At 43.7% G+C, this 16,866-nt stretch overlaps 1 protein-coding gene across 1 annotated transcript in view; it reads left to right on the top strand.

Moving 5' to 3' along the window:
* The window catches only part of LOC123979444 (ALK tyrosine kinase receptor-like), a 319,164-nt gene that overhangs the window by 125,054 nt on the left and 177,244 nt on the right, over positions 1 to 16,866 (top strand). The window lies entirely within an intron of this gene.

The raw sequence follows: 16,866 nt of genomic DNA, 5'->3' as shown, positions 1-16,866 counted from the left end.
ATATTCAGCGTTTGTTGCCTTATAATATAGATCCTGATCCTTCACAGCATTTGCTAATTGTTCATCTGATATTGATCCTTTACACTACTAATATCATATTTTGCGTGGACATAGGCAAAAGGGATTTGGACCCAAGTGCAGTACAGAATGGAAAAGTCTAAAAGCCATGTTTATGCTACTAACAGGTGTATGTACATGTGGGTGGCTGGATACTGGATATTGTCTTATAGTTCACAAATCTAAGTCAGCCACTGGTGCAGCCATATGTCACAGATACTATCAACCACTTCTTTCTAAATGTAAATATCATGTTGAAGGATGGACAGGCAGATCTATGTATTGTGATGGGAATTAAGGTTAAAATGTTATCAATAATATATTAAAAATTATTTATTACTATTGTTTAATAATTAATAGAATACAACTAGTGTTAAATTCACCTTGGGGCACCACTCTCAAAGAGAAAACTGATGGCCAATTAGTTCATTTAGTCTCGTGAAATATCCAAAATTATCAATTTGGAATTCTGATTAATAATTAAAACCAAAATTAGCATCAGTAGCTAGTAGCTGGATTTGTTCTACACAGAAGAGGTTAAACGTTAAAGAAACCAGCCTGTATATCCAAAAACATTTAAGAATATTACGTCCCTGGGTATGAGCATCTGTGTAAGTTATACCAGAGGGGCATTTGTGCATCCGTGTCACGTCAGACTCTCAAAGCCCATTCACATCACTCGCTGGCGACAGCTCCACCGTGATTTTTTGCCCCTTTCCAACCTCTTGGAGGGTGGAAGGTCATCCTGTAAGTGATGATTCAAAGTCCCACCAGTCACCCAACTGTTTATGAAACACGTCTTTGACTGTGAAAGCCTGAGACCTTGCATCAGCTGCCTGTGGCCTTGACAGCCTGCAGTGGACCAACCAGTAATTGGTGTCAGTTAGACAAAGGATCATCCTACCGTTTTTGAATCAATCAATCCGTCATGCACACAACCAACTACATTTTCTATTATTTCATAAGATGACAGCTCTGACCTCTCTTCTCTAGTCTTTTAGCAAACCAGAAGAGGATTGGGTTTTTTTTTTTATTTTTGGTGATAAGTGAACCGAGTGTGATGTGGCTGGAGTGGGAAAGATCGCATCTGGGCTGTAAAAGCCAGATGACTACAAATGCTCCAAATAAATAATGGCCCAGTTCAGTGCAACAAATTAAATCGTGATTACCACAAATGTTGTGGAGTTTGCCAAAATGTTGATTGAACATACAAGAGCGAATGTAATGTGTTTTACTTGCGCAATCTTTTATATATTTTATTATATTGCATTCTCAAAGGTGAATGATTGATTGTATGTGTGGGCATATTTGTGCCTTGTATTTCTATACTTGTGGGGGCCTAATGTTTTCACAAGCCAAGATGATAAAAGCCCTTCAGAGTGAGGTGTTGAAGTTACATAGGACAGCTTCAGAGGACGCCAAGGATAAGGTCTAGGAGAGAACAGGTCTCAACAACATGGCATGGTGAACATGGCTTTAGGCTGCAGTGATAGATGTCAGCTGTCCCTACAGCATCTGCTGTCCGCTGGCATTTATTACCTACCACAAAGCCAACACAGAACGACTGGACACTCGCCACCAGCTGCCCCCATACTCTCCCTCCCTCCTGCCTCCCTGCTTCCATTAGCAGCCTTTAGCTGCAGGGGCTACAGGGTAAGCCAACTTCCTTATTTGCATTTCAGTGCTGGTAAGCTGACTTTGCCACTGTGTGTCAGTTCATGTCGGTAATGTCAGAGCCCTCTGACCTGAACTCTCGACTGCCTACCATCGACAGTGCTTCATCTTCCCTTGGGGAATAGCAGCAGGGCAGCCTGCTGCCATATTCTATTTAGCAAAACCCTTCCCATAACCCATCTTTCTCACTCCAGACCTATTCTCCTCGTGGAGATGGATTGTCCTGGTTCAGCTGTGGCTGCCAGCTGTAACAGAGGCACTCAGATGGATGCTAGCCACTTGAGGAGTTGCCGTGCTCTACAATAGAACATCTGCCTCACTCAGCTGGTAGTGCTGTTCTTGTGTAATGAGACACAGCAGTGGAATAAAACACATTTGCAAAGGTGGGGGTGGGGAGTGGGGGTATAAAAGAAAGCGGTGGAGCAGGTGCTTAAAAATGGCATCCTCTAGGAGTCACACCATTCAGCCCTTCCAACCCCTCGAGTATGTCCATTTGCACAGCTTTTTCAAGCTGTCATCACACTCCTATGAGCACTTGTTTGCATGTGTGACTGGTTTAAACAAATAAAGAAAACTGTTCATTTCTAAGTTCTTTTAATATGTTGCAATCTTCAAAGAGCGCAGATTTCCAGCAAAAGCCGTAGTTTAATATCACATCCACGGGTGCTGTATTAGTATAACAGAAAAGAAAGCAAATCTTTAACACCTATTCTGAGTAAATCTCACTGATATTCTCCGAACACTAAGGTGTCATAAACAGCATGGCATTTGTCTTGCACATTCCCACTCAGGAGTAAACTGGAGATTATGTCTGACAGCTCCTTTTAAATGTATCAGGAATGAAATCATTAAAAAAAAAGGGATACTAAGAGATTCTGCTGAGAGTTTGAGATTTCAACTCAACTGCCAAACAAATACACCCCTACCTTCAGTGCCCCCCCCCCCCCCCCCCCCCCCCCCCCCCCCCCCCCCCCCCCTCCTCCAAATTCATGGACACATTTTCAAGGCAGCCAGTGTTACTCTGCTGAAATATGGCAAAATCCAAAGTCTGCTGGCCGAGTGCAAGTTAGCCTCAATAAGGTTGCCTTTTTTTTTTTGCAGTAGCCAACTGCAAAAAGTGTGACAACTCGTCTGTTAATATTTAAGTATCAGGGATGTGATTTTTCCAGATTAATACGGAATTCCGGATTTTTTGACTTGAAAATGTGACCCACATGAATCATGTAAATCCGTAAAAAAGTATATCATAGTCGTGCTAGCTTCTCTGTCCTCTCCTTTGTGTTTGATTAAGGGCCGGGCTTAGCTCATACACACACACTCTCATTTGTATACTGAGAGGTCGTGATGGAGACCATTAACCAGGAGAATTGAAGGGTAAAAGTGATGTTTTCACCTGCTATGTCCGTAGTTGTTGTTACCAGGTTACCCGCAGCTCCTTAAAGTCATTAAAAGGTCTTCAAATACAAAAAGGGAAATAAAGGTCATAAATTGTATTAAATTGACCCTAAATTTGCTGTAGGTATTAAATTTGCCAATGCGTTTAAGGCTAGCTTGAAAATTGTCACAGACAGTGGCGAGACTCCACCAATTAATATAAGTTTTATGTTACATTTACGTTGGCTACAGAAGTTGACTTTTGGCTGCGTGTCATTTTTCATTATTGGCAGTAGTGGTTGCAAGACGGAAAGAGATGCAAGTTTTATGGATAAAAAATATCGAACTACAGACTACGATAACTTCATAGTGTCTCTTTTCACCAGAATCTGTTTTCCTTCATGGATAATCCATGTTTACTCAGCGTTGCGCCTACGCTTGGCCAGAAAGTGAAAGTGAAACTTAAAGGGGCAATATGTAGTTCTTCAGCTTCCTCTAGCTGTGCGTTTTTAAGATTGTAGCCAGGTGTGTGATCATATGCATGCTTGAACCATAGGCTTGAATCCATGTGTGAGCATAACCCAAAACACAACTGCTTTCATACAGAGATCCCGCAAAAAAACATGACATGTTTCCGACTGAGAGGCAGATCAACAACCGGCTCCATACCTTTCATACAGCGCAGCGAGCCTCATATTGGCACAATACTAATGGGGGAAAAAGGCAGTGTCAAACCGGCTATAGACAAGACAGGGAGACAGCTTCACACAACATGCTGGAAACTCAGGTAAACTCCCATTGCAATGTTACAGTAATATTTTTATCAGCTTGAGGTTGAACTAATCCATGCTGGTTACATGATAACGTTACATTTACTGCATTTAGCCGACATGATACAGTACATCGACATTAGCTAACCTGCTGCTTTTCAGTAGCTAACATCACTATTTGTGTGTCTTTCCCCGGAGGTTCAGCAGTGTCAGCACAGCTAAATTTATTGGATGATAACGAAAGGGTTAGTGAGCTAAACTGAATAAAATGAGATTATTGCCACTCTTTATAACAGTTAGACCTCAGTAACATTACTGTAGTCAATGGGTCTGCCGTTGTCCTATGATAATATGTTGCTTTATTGTATATTATGTGGATCATGTAAGTTATAGCAACTAAGAAGGTGGAGAAGTTGTGTAACTGAGTATAAACAAATCGCTCCACATTTATGCTACATCCTTTCTTGCAGGCTAAATCAACACTTTGACATAATACCAGGGCTCCCAAGTTTTATCAAAAGTTTGGAGTGAGATAATGTGTGTTAGAGGAGGAGCCAATCAAATATTTGCAGCAGCGGCCCCTCGGCCCCAGACAATTCTCTCAAATTTTTACAGCAGTTAGGTTTTACCTATAGTTAATAACTGACCCAAACAAATAGAAATTATAACAATAGATAAAAGACTATTTAAATATATACTTACATTTCAAAAATACAAATGTATCAAAAATAAAAATAAATATGGCCCCAAACGAGCCCACTGAGCAGCAGTGCTGTACACATCGGCTTACAGTAGGATGGCAGAACCTATGCATGTATGCCAAGCTGTGTATGTGAGTAGCCTACACATTTCAGCTTATGAATGGTGTTTTGTGTTGTAATTGTTTGTTGCGAAGAAGATTTGCTGCTTTTACTTGATTATTTTAGTGTATTTTTAATCATTTTGAGGTTTGGAGTGACAAAACAAGCATTGTGAAGGTGTCACTTAGGGCTCTGGGTAACTGTGACAACATTTCTCACTATTTTAAGAATTTATTACAATCAATTAATGGAGAAAATAATCAGCTGATTAATATATAAAAAATTCAAAGTCATCTCCGTGGTAAACTGAGACTCCTTGCTTTTTGTTTAGCACATTTTGAGTCTATGTTTGATGCTAATCTGCACAGACAGCTGTTTAATTCACACAAATATCCCGCTATATATTATTTGACCAGAACAGAAGTATTAATTATTTATCAAACGGGTAAGAAGTTCTTCTTCCATGTAGGCCTACATTTACTAATTTGGCAGACACTTATGCGGAAAAAGTCACCTGAAAAAGATTGTTCTTTTTACAATTCGAACCCGGACCTTTGAATGTGGGACGGCTACACTGCCGATGTACTACTGTGTAGCTGTGTTCCGCAGAGAGTAATCCACTGTTGGTGGCTGCCACCTGCTCGTCCCCCTGACCCAGGAGTTCGCCCCACCGGATGAAATGGCAGGTGTTCTCGCCCTTAGCCAGCCGGCTAAGCGAGACCCGGTCTGGCCGCGCTTCCCTCCGATTAAGAGGTACCAGGAGGGCGCTTCTACAGATCCCAAGGTTCTCTGGGTCCCAGTCTCCACCTATGTTCCCATCACTAAAGTGGAGGGCTTCACGGATCTGGGTTTTCCCTCAGTCCCTCCCCTGGAGCCCGCACTCACCACCTTCTTTGGGGTTAAGCCAGGCCAGGTGGCGCCCGGACGGCGCCCCGTCCTGGCCTCCCAGGCAGCACAGTGGTTGGGCCACACGCCGACAAAACCCACCAGTGCTCCTTTCAGAACTCCGCCAACAACGTTGCCCTCATCGCATCCTCCTTCACCAAGCTGGCGGCCAACTCCACCACCATGACGGTGGAGGAGAAAGAGGAGATTAGCAAAGGAGCTAGCGCACAGCTCACCGAGGGCGCCGCCTCAGCTGTCACCGCTGCCCGGATGGCCGTCTGGCAGACCCAGATCCACCGGCTCCTGTGGCTCCAGCAGTTTATCATCCCAGAGGCCATGAGGAAGGAGCTGGTTGAGGCCCCGGTGAGCCTGGACGGGCTTTTCTCATTTCTGGTCCCTCGTCGACACCGCAAGGTCCGCAGCTCAGGAAGCTGAAAGCATCAGACAGCATGTGGGACGGGCTTGTCCTCGTTCTCGTCCTCTCCGCCCCCCGGCTCGTCGTTGGGACCGATGCGACCGGCAGAGAGACCGCCAGCACCACGGCCGGCCCGAGGCTCCGGCTTTGGCCTGCTCATGGTCCAACCCTCCTGCGCAGCCTTGCCGCGCTGGGAAGCGCCTATGACATTTTGAGGGTGAAATGTGTGTTTCCTGTGCCTGTTCTGTTTGCACTTTTGTTCGAAACCCAACCTGTTTTGAACACAAACAGAGCCCTAAAGAGCTTTTTCCTGGGCCCGTCGCTGTCTCTGCCGAGTCAGTGGCCGCCTTTTCACACATTTCCTCCACACTACACGGACCGGCTGCAGCTAGCCAGACAGCCTTCACGCAGCTTGGCTCCAACGTCATAAGCAGCCCTCCCCCTTCACCCCGGCTGGCCACTGCCTCTGCGCAGCCAGTGGCCGCCGCTCAGCTCATTTCTCCCGCATTACCTGGTCCAGCTGCGGCCTGCCAGGCGGCTGTCATGCTTTCTGGCTCCGCGGTCACGAGCAGACCCCCTTCCCAGTCGCTCGCCTCCGCCCCTCTAAGGGAGCGGCACGGCTATGAGCCCACAAGTGTGGTAGCCCCACCTTGTGTGGACCTCGAGACTCTGCTTCCCTTTCCCCCGAGGGCGTCAAGGTTACCAGTACAATGGTAAACTCACAAACTGTTTTAGTGATTTTGAATACAGTGTGAGAAAAAATGCTTTTTATGGATTGGGTTTTGCCAGTAGTTTCTTCAATATATTCAAGGCCTTAGATGGTCTGTTATGAAGACGTTCTCTTGACCCCCTGCCAGCGTGTCACCTTTGTAGTTTTGAAGAGTGGATGCTAAGGATAAGGGAAAAGAGCGAGTTCACAAGGAATGGGAAGCCTGACATTTGACTTTGATCTCTTCTGATCTAGCACCGGAAATTGTAACATGCAGTTGTGCCTAAAAATGTTGATGAGCCAGTCACTCTATCTACCTTAATACTTCTAGACATCTCTCTTCTTTCCACTCGCTGTCAATAAACAAATCACATTTGATCACGTTCAAACCTATCCTTACTCTCAAAACCAGGGAAGAGAGAACACATTTAATTGCTTTGCAAACAGATTAATATCAGCTCATAGTGGGTAAAGAAAAATAAGTGATGAAGTAAGCAGGTCCTTATTAAGAGTTATTCAGAGTTTTAGGTTTTTTAGATCATGTCTTTACAACATATACATGCTGTTTATCAAAAATCACTTGCCACTCATTTATTAATTTGTGTGTATTTGACAGCTCCCTTGAGAGGAAATTAATTTGCCTGGAATACCCAGGCCATAAAAAGTCGAACAGATACATAAATAGTCTCAGCCAGACACAATCTCATTGTAATCAGGAAATAAACATATTTATCATCTCAGTTTCACGGGGAAATTGGTCAGCAGAGATTTTACTCTCGATCCACAAAGAGACATCGTTAGATGCAAATTACTTGGTGTCAAAAGCACTCCTGTACAAAACCAGCATCTCATTTTTAAATAAAACATGTAATCACATAGTTATGCACTACTGGGAATTGACTAGATTAAGATGGCCACAGTTAGCTCGCATCTCAATGACCTTCGGCTGTGTAACATGACACAATGCTCAATCTCTGGTCTGATGAATGAGGTCACGGTCGTGGTGTCGTGATAGGCTCATTAACCAATCACACACTCTTGTTAACACAGTCAAACACTGGCAACTCTGGAGATGCTGTGCTTAATTATTAACAGGGCTAAGATTTACCATGGTTTTTACAATGGATTAATTTCCTTTAAAGCACTTGAGCACATTCATTGCATGGACAACACCATGTACAGGCCTTGTTTACAGTGATCTACTGCCTTTGTTTGGATTATATAGCCAATTTATGTTATAAAACTTGCAACATTTACAAAGGGGAGGCTGCTCTATTTTAATGACCTCAACTGCATTTACAAGTGGAGCTGCTGAAAGTATAAGCAAATATGAATAATCCATCATACTATACATTGAATTATTGACAGAAGCCTTTAGAAACACTGTTACCCTTGATCTTCCATGTAGGCAGACAAACCAGTCACAAGCCATTACTGTTATGTTCTCTTGTTTGTTTGTTTTTCTTTTGCATGGCGATTTTCCTTTCACGGTGGCCACGTCATGTTAGCTTGGTTCTGCCTTTAAAATAACTTAATTATCATGCCCTTTCTTAATAAGAAATGACAATGCAGGAAGCAGTAATTCGGCCATTTTGAGCTTTACAGATTTACAATCTTTAAATGTTCTCTGTAGTAGTAGTAGTAGTAATAATCTTTATTTGTAGAGCACTTTTCAAAAACAAGTTACAAAGTGCTTTAACAAGTGTAAAGACAATAATACTCATAAGACAATAATACAAAAACAATACAAGATAAAAGCAAGAAAACATTGAAAAGACTAAAATATACGTTTAAAATAAGTATAAAATAAGTAAAATAGAATAAAATAAAAGGGATAAAATAAAGTCAAATAAGATCGGGAAAGGCTCTCCTATAAAAGTATGTTTTAAGAAGGGACTTAAAAGAGTTCACTGACTCAGCCGACCTGATTTCCTCGGGCAGGCTGTTCCAGAGCCTCGGGGCCCTGACAGCAAACGCTTTGTCCCTTTTTAGTTTTCAGTCGAGACTCTGGAAACCTCTGCCCGAGGATCTCAAGGTACGTGCTGGTGTGTATGGGACTAAAAGTTCAGAAATATAACAAGGCGAGAGGCCATGAAGAGCTTTAAACATAATCAATAGAATTTAAAAGTCAATTCTAAAACATACTCGGAGCCAGTGTAGTGAAGCTAAAATAGGAGTAATGTGGTCATATTTCTTTGTTCTGGTTAAAAGCCTGGCAGCTGAGTTCTGGACAATCTGGAGTCAATCAGTAGATTTTTGGGTTAAACAGGTGAAAAGGCTGTTGCAATAATCCAGGCGTGATGAGATGAAGGCATGTTAAATGGTCTCGGTGTCCTTAAAAGTTAACATAGATCGAATTTTTGCTATATTTCTAAGTTGATAAAAACATGATTGACCAAGCTTCGTGGTGTGCTGTTCAAAATTAAAATTACTATCAAACCAGACACCAAGGTTCTTTGCAACAGGCTTAATGTGATTTACTAGGGAATCAGCAGGTGGCAGTATTTGTTTTGCCATCTGCCTGGACCCAATGACCAGGATTTCTGTTTTGTCTGAGTTCAGACAGACTGTACATGATGCTTTATGCTGTTGCATCCTGAGCATCACCACAACCAATGACCACCATCTCTGGGGTATTAGAATTCATAGATTGCCTTTAATTATCATCAAGGCCCTTTGAACAGGGCCTTTGAAAAACAGGGTTTGAGTAACAGATCCACATCAATATTGTACTCCGGAAGCATGTATTGGGTTACAGAATGGATTTGCATTCAGATGACGTAATATGAATGGTGTGTAGATTGGAGAAGGAAGAAATTAAATCGTATGACATAGTATCTCTCTGGCAGCTCTTGATTGAGCTTCTATTTCAATTCACTCAGATCAAACAAGCTGAAATATTCTATTACATAATGTTGACATAAAGCAGTGCCAGTATTTTCACAAACAAGTGACCACATATCTTATTTCTGTACTGACAGCTTGAATTAAGCACATAGAGTCATAAAGTCATTATTATGTTTTTTTCTGAAAATAATTATTGTATAACAAATATCTGTACTTGCCTGTCAAAGCCACTGAGCATATTTAATCTGGCATGTACTGTTACAAAGAGAGACCGTTTGGTTTTTAGTATTTAAGCAGTTACAAAACTGTGTCTAATGAATTTTTATCATATCGTGAAACATGCCTTTGCTCAAGAAAGTGTCATGGTCTGGCGTGATGTTACAGTATGCAGGGAATTGTAATTTTACATGTTCCTTGTAGATATTTGCAGTCTATCCTTTTTAGATAGAATTAGAATCAGAAATACTTTATTGATCCCTGAGGGGCAATTCTGTGTCACAGTTGCACACATTGCACAAAAGGCAAAAGCAATATAAATAAAGAGGTGGTGTATATAAAGAAATATAAATATCAGAGTAAAAATATAAAAGAAAAGATAATATAAAGGAGTGTGGATCTGTACAATATTTACATAGTTAAAGGAATTGTTATGGTGAACAGGAATGATGAATAAATAGTAGCAGCAGAATTGCAGCATATAGTATAATATCCAGTTCAAAACTAAGTGTCCGTGTGTCAGACACTTAGAGGAAGGAGTTATAAAGCTTGATGGCCACAGGCAGGAATGATTTCCTGTGACGCTCTGTGGTGCATTTTGGGGGAATAAGTCTTGCACTGAAAGTGCTCCCGTGTTTGAGCAGCAAGTTATGGAGTGGGTGGGAGACATTGTCGAAGATGACATGTAGTTTGGACAGCATCCTCCTCTCTGACACCACCAACAGAGAGTCCAGCTCCACCCCCACAACGTCACTGGCCTTGCGGATCAGTTTGAGTCTGTTAGCGTCCGCTACCCTTAGCCTGCTGCCCCAGCATGCAACAGCAAACAGGATAGCACTGGCCACCACAGACTCAAAACATCCTCAGCATCGTCCTGCAGATGTTGAAGGACCTCAGCCTCCTCAGAAAATAGAGACGGCTTTTGCCCTTGCTTGAGTGTTCTTGGCCCAGTCCAGTTTATTGTCCATGAGCACTCCTAGGTATTTGTAGTCCTCCACAATGTCCACACTGACCCCTTGGATGGAAACAGGGCTCACCGGTGCCTTTGCTCTCCTCAGATCCACAACCAGCTCCTTAGTCTTTGTCACGTTGAGCTGCTGATGGTTCTGCTCACACCATGTGACAAAGTCCCCCACTCAGCCTCTTCACCCTTACTGATACATCCAACCACAGCAGAGTCATCAGAAAACTTCTGAAGATGGCAGGACTCTGTGTGGTAGTTGAAGTCTGTGGTGTAGATGGTAAAGAGGAAGGGAGAGAAGACCGTCCCCTGCGGGGCTCCGTTGTTGCTGACCGCAACACAGTGTTGCAGGCGCAAATACTGTGGTCTGCCAGTCAGGTAGTCAACAATCCAGGACACAAGGGGGCATCCATCTGCCTTACTGTCAGCTTCTCACTCAGCCGGGCCAGGATGGTGTTGAAAGCACTGGAAAAGTAAAAAAAACATGACCATCACAGTGCTCGCTGGCTTGTCCAGGTGGGCATTGATGCGGTTGAGAAGGAAGATGATGGCATCCTCAACTCCCAGTCAGGGCTGGTGTAGCATATACGTGGGGTATATGTGTTATAGCAGATGGATATGGCTACAGAGGGTTAAATAATAATTGGGCTACAGAAGATAGGGTTCGTCTCAAGGAGGTGTTGAAAGGGTAAATAGAAATAGATAGGAAACTCCCTAGGAGCGAATGGAAAGCTAATGCTAATAGCAACATGCTAGCGGACACAACAACAAACAGACTCACCAATTCCCTTGAAGATCACCATTGATGCGAGTGCTGAACCGGTTGAGAGAATACGGATTACAATTGTCACCAGAAAAGTGCAAGTTTTTCCAAACATCCGTCCACTACTTGGGTCACATTGTGTCAGAAAAAGGAGTAGAAACGGATCCAGAAAAGATAAACGCCATCAAATCCTGGCCAATTCCCACCAACCTAAAGGAACTATGCTCTTTTCTGGGATTTGCGGGTTATTACCGCCGTTTCATCAGAGACTATACCACCATTGCCAAACCTCTGAACGACCTCACCCGTGGGTATTTGCCTGCACAAAAGTCCAGAACCAAGCCATCCAACGCTCAACTCCAAAGTCCAAATCAGCCTTTTGGAGAATGTTGGAGTCCCAGTTGCCAAGTTGCTTTCACCACATTAATTGAGAAACTAACCACAGCTCCAGTCCTTGGGTTTGCAGATCCATCCCAACCGTACATACTTCATACAGACGCCAGTACGACAGGACTAGGAGCTGCACTCTATCAGGAACAGGAGGGAAAGCTGAGAGTGATTACTTATGCAAGCAGAGGCCTGTCTCAGAGCAAAAGCCGCTACCCAGCCCACAAACTGGAATTTTTGGCATTAAAATGGAGTGTCACCAAAAAGTTCCAGGATTACCTGTATGGAGCCACCTTTACCGTTGTGACAGATAGCAATCCCTTGACCTACATACTCACCTCCGCCAAGCTGGATGCTACTGGTCACCGCTGGTTGGCCCCGCTCTCCACATACTCGTTCAAACTCCTGTACCGGGCTGGGAAACAAAATATAGACACAGACACACTCTCCCGACGTCCTCACCAGTGTCCTGATGAATCACCTAAAGATCATGAGCTCATACAACAGTTCCTGGAAAACCGTCTTGCCAACTCAAACCGTCTTGCCAACTCCGGAAATTGTTGACGCCATCTGTCAAGGTTGTCTCGTCCAAGCTGCTCAGCCTGTAAGTCCTGGTCCTGAGAGCATCACGCTGGTTGAGTCCCTCTCCATCACAGCAAAGGCAGTCCCTGACAACTACACCACTGAGGAGGGTCAGCTACCTCCAGCCCTGTCTCATCTCAGCTTCAAGGAAGAACAGATGGCTGACGCAACCATCCGAGAGCTGGTTCATCAGATGGAGACTGGAGAAAAGATCCCTCCAATGGCATGAACAGAGCTGCCCGAATTACCTCCAATAAAATAAATAAATAAAAATAAATAGGACCATGGAATTTTAACCTGGGTTACACTGGTAAGCGAACTGGAGTGGGTCCAGGAGAGGGCCGCAGCTGATCCAGAACCAGTGCGAGGTCAGTGCCACAGGTCTGCAGTCCTTGGAGTCACTGGAACGTGGCGTCTTTGGCACTGGAACGAGGCAAGATGTCTTCCACAGCACAGGGACCCTGTGGAGATTCAGGCTCAGGTTGAAGACATGGTCAAGGACTCCACATAGCTGGAGGGCACAGGCTTTGAGCACCCCAGGACGGACACCATCAGGACCTGCAGCCTTGTTAGAGTGGAGTCTTCTCACCTGGTCAGCAGTGAGGCACACAGAGGTCACATGTGGGGGAGGGGGAGAGGAGTCGTCGTCAGGCTGGAGAGAGCTGTTAACATAAGAGCCAGAGGAGGGGGGAGTAGTGGTCTCCCAGGAGGAGGGCGGGGGACAGCGAGGAGGAGGAGGGGGGAGTAGTGGGTTTGGAGGTGTTTGAGGTCAGGCCGCTGAGTTAGTGGGGGATGGGCAGGAGCCATAGCATCAAATCTGTAAAGAACAGATTAAGTTCTTTGGCCCTGTCCAAGCTGCCTTCAGCTCCTCTGCTGCCAGTCGGTCTGAAACCAGTGATGTTCCTCATGCCGCTCCAACTTCCTCTGGTACTTCGCCTTAGCCTCCCTGATCTTCACCTTCAGGCCCCCCTGATCGAGGTAAATTCATGTTTTTCACATAAGTGGCACTGCTAAAATGAATGTCAGAGGAGGATTCTGCTGTCAGACAAAGTGATAATGTGTCATTTTAACATGAGGATAGTAGCTGCAGTTACAGGGACAATATTTCTTCAACCCGATTTAAAATCATTCTGATTCCAACTTGTTCGGACTCAAAAGTGTAAGATGTGCGTAAACATGCTCTAACGCATTTTATCAGAATATAACTTGCAGAAAGTGTTTCTGCCTACTATGAAGCGTCTAATCTGCTGAAAAACACTTTACAATAAAAGCTCCCATATTATGCTCATTTTCAGTCTCATACTTTCATTTTGGGTTTTTATTAGAAACTATTTACGGTACATGTTTTAAATAGTGCTGGACTAGTTATGCAATTAATCTGGGTATAAGGAAAACGTATGATCGAGTCTTACGTGATTTCTTTTGGCCTCGCCTGAAACGTGATGTTACGAGGTATGTTGAATCGTGCCACATATGTCAACTTAATGGCAAACTCAGGTGATCATGCCTACTGAGTCCAGTCCCAGCCATTAGCCAACCGTTTCATCAGGTAATCATAGATTGTGTGGGGCCTTTGCCTCCGTCCAAGTCCGGTTGTGCCTTCATGTTAACTATAACGTGTCAAGGTACAGGTTATCATGTTGCATTTCCCCTACGTTCTATTTCAGTGAAGCAAGTAGTCAGGGCTTTAACTCAGTTTATCTCTATATTTGGGACCCCACATGTAATTCTGACTGGCCAGTGTTCTAACTTGACTTCCCATATGTTCAAACAGATCCAGCAGCAGTTGGGGGTTAAGTATAACCGTAAAGCAACGTACCATGCACAGAACCAGGGGACAGTTGAACGATTCCATCAAACTTTGAAGTTTATGCTGCATGCATATGGTATTGAGAAGGGGAAGGACTGGGAGGAGGGACTACCCTGGCTCTTGCTGGCAGCTAGAGAGGTGGTGCAGGAGTATACAGGTTTCAACCCTGACGATTTGGAGTTTGGGCATTCAGTGTGGGGTCCCTTATCTGCCCTTTAGGATGGGTTTGTTGAGAAGGAGCCACCTAAAAACTTAGTAGACTATGTGAATGGTTTTCGTCGCCACCTTTATGTAGCTGAGGAAATGTCAAGGAAAAATTTGGCTGGTGCTCAAACTAAGGTGAACGGACTGTATGGTCCTAGAGCAGTGCGCCGTGGGTTTAGCCCAGGGGACCAGGTGTTTGCTTTAGTACCACTGCAGGTTTCACCATTTCAGGCAAGGTTTGCTGGCCCATACACTATTGAGAGAAGTTTCAGATCAAAACTACTTAGTTTCTATTCCTAATCGGAGGACACCTACTCAGTTGTGTCATGTTAATTTGCTTAAACCACACAATGGTTGTGACCTGGGTGGAGTGTTCAATTCTGTCTCTCTGAAGGTGGGTGCTAGTCATGGAATGATTCTGTAATTTCAAATTTTGTTCCTTTGAAGCAAGATTAGATGTTGACAGTATGATTGATGTTGTAGTTCGTCGTTGCCTCTGGCTTCCAAGTATGCAGCCAGAGGGATGCATTTTGTTGTGGTCCAGTAGGTTATAGTGGGTTCGGGGTTCCCCTTGTTGGGTCCCCTGTTTTAAGGGGGGGGGGGTGATGCCCTGTGGGGTCATGAGTGGGTGTGGTCTCTCTCTCTCTTGTGGCTCAAGAGCTGATTGTGATAACTGAAAGCACCTGGGCCCTGTGTCTTGAGTGTAGGCTATTTGTAACCTTGCTCTCTCATTCTGCAGGTAGCTGCTGTCGAGGCCAGGTCAGACCTCCCTGTGGGCCGGCTCCCTGGTTTCCCCTTTAGTTTGGTTTTCTTTGGTTGGACTATTGCTTAGTGGTATTTATCTTGTTTTTGCATATTACAACACCTTCACACATGCATTCATGCGACCATCATCCTGCACAGACACTACTGAAACCACAGACTACATCCCTCATACTTTAATTATGTTAATTCGAAATAACTATTGCTTCGGCGTATTTCCGTTAAATAAACACATGTTAACAGTTTACCATGGTGTGTCTCCCTTTTGTTGTGGCCTTTTGAGCCCAGTCATAACATGCATTAACGTGTGCTCATCCCTAGTTTTAAAGTTCAAAAGACGCATTGTTTTTCTCATATTGTCCATTGCTTCAGTACCTCTATTCACCCTCTGTATGAGCACTCTATTGTTTACTTGTAGCTGTCGCTAACTTGTTAGCTCAGTTAGCTGTGCAGCTAGCAGCCCTATTAGCTGATTTTGTCCAACAAGCTCTCTGTCCAGCAGGAAAACAAAACCATAAATTGCATAGAGGTGAGGCAAAGCAGTTGGAGGACATCAGAAAGAAAGCCAGAAAAAAATGACCTTTACTTCATAACCGTAAAAGCACTTTCTGCAAGACATACTGAACAACCTCCAGCTCTAGTTTGATGGAATGACCGCTGCTACACAGATCACTCTGTGACGTCATTTGCACATTTACTGAAAGACTGAGCAGGACAAAAAGATTTTTTTTTCTCATAGTTTGGGGGTCTTTAGACACACTGGGGACACACACTTAGGTTGAAATACATGAAATGGTGGTTTTTGTATAATATGGGACCTTTAAAAGAATAAATAGGACAAACATAATCAACCAAATAAAATTAAAATAATTGGTTAAATTAAACGGTCACATTACAACGTATGTATGGCGGCACAAGAACAGGCACTCAGTACACGATCAATAGAGGCTGGGGTCTACCACACCAGGCAGGACCCCAGGTGCAGCCTCTGGTCCAGGACCCGAGCTTGAGGATGACACATACCACCCAGCAAGGGGTGAGAGGGGGAGTGTGTGTGTGTGTGTACATTCTTCATGCTTTAAAGGTTCAGTGTGTAAATTTTAGTGACATCTAGTGGTGAGAGTTCCCCTATCCAAGCGAGTTGTATAGCTACGGTTCCTGAGACGGGACAGAAGATGTCCTCTGTGAGATTGCAGAAAGTTGCCAGTCAAGAAATTAGGTTTCTTTAGATAGATATTTTAAGAAATTATATTTACTTACTTATTAAGTAAAAACACGTGTTTTTTTTATGGATCTTATTGTTATTTGTTCATTAATAAACAACAGCCACATTGAGAAATTAAGTGCTACAGGATGTTTCATACTCCTGTAATACAGTATTTTACAACTTGGGAGGATTGGCTCATCTGGACTAACATACCAAAGTAAATGACATTTCACATCTCTGAAACACTGTCACATCTAGTGCATCAAGTATGGCCACTGACAGATAACAAGAAAATGTAAGCCTCACTGTTTCTGTACCACAGTCCATTATAAACCACATAATACATGAAGTTTACAAAGGCATTGTCAGGTGAAGATCAAGGCTCCTCTGGCTTTGCTTAATTAATTCGATAAGCAATTTGCAAATCTTACCAATATGTGTTT

This window comes from Micropterus dolomieu, linkage group LG11 (assembly GCF_021292245.1).
Source record: "Micropterus dolomieu isolate WLL.071019.BEF.003 ecotype Adirondacks linkage group LG11, ASM2129224v1, whole genome shotgun sequence".
Classification (NCBI taxonomy): domain Eukaryota; kingdom Metazoa; phylum Chordata; class Actinopteri; order Centrarchiformes; family Centrarchidae; genus Micropterus; species Micropterus dolomieu.
The sequence above is the reverse complement of the archived record's forward strand: the minus strand, read 5'-3'. Positions and strand labels throughout refer to the sequence as shown.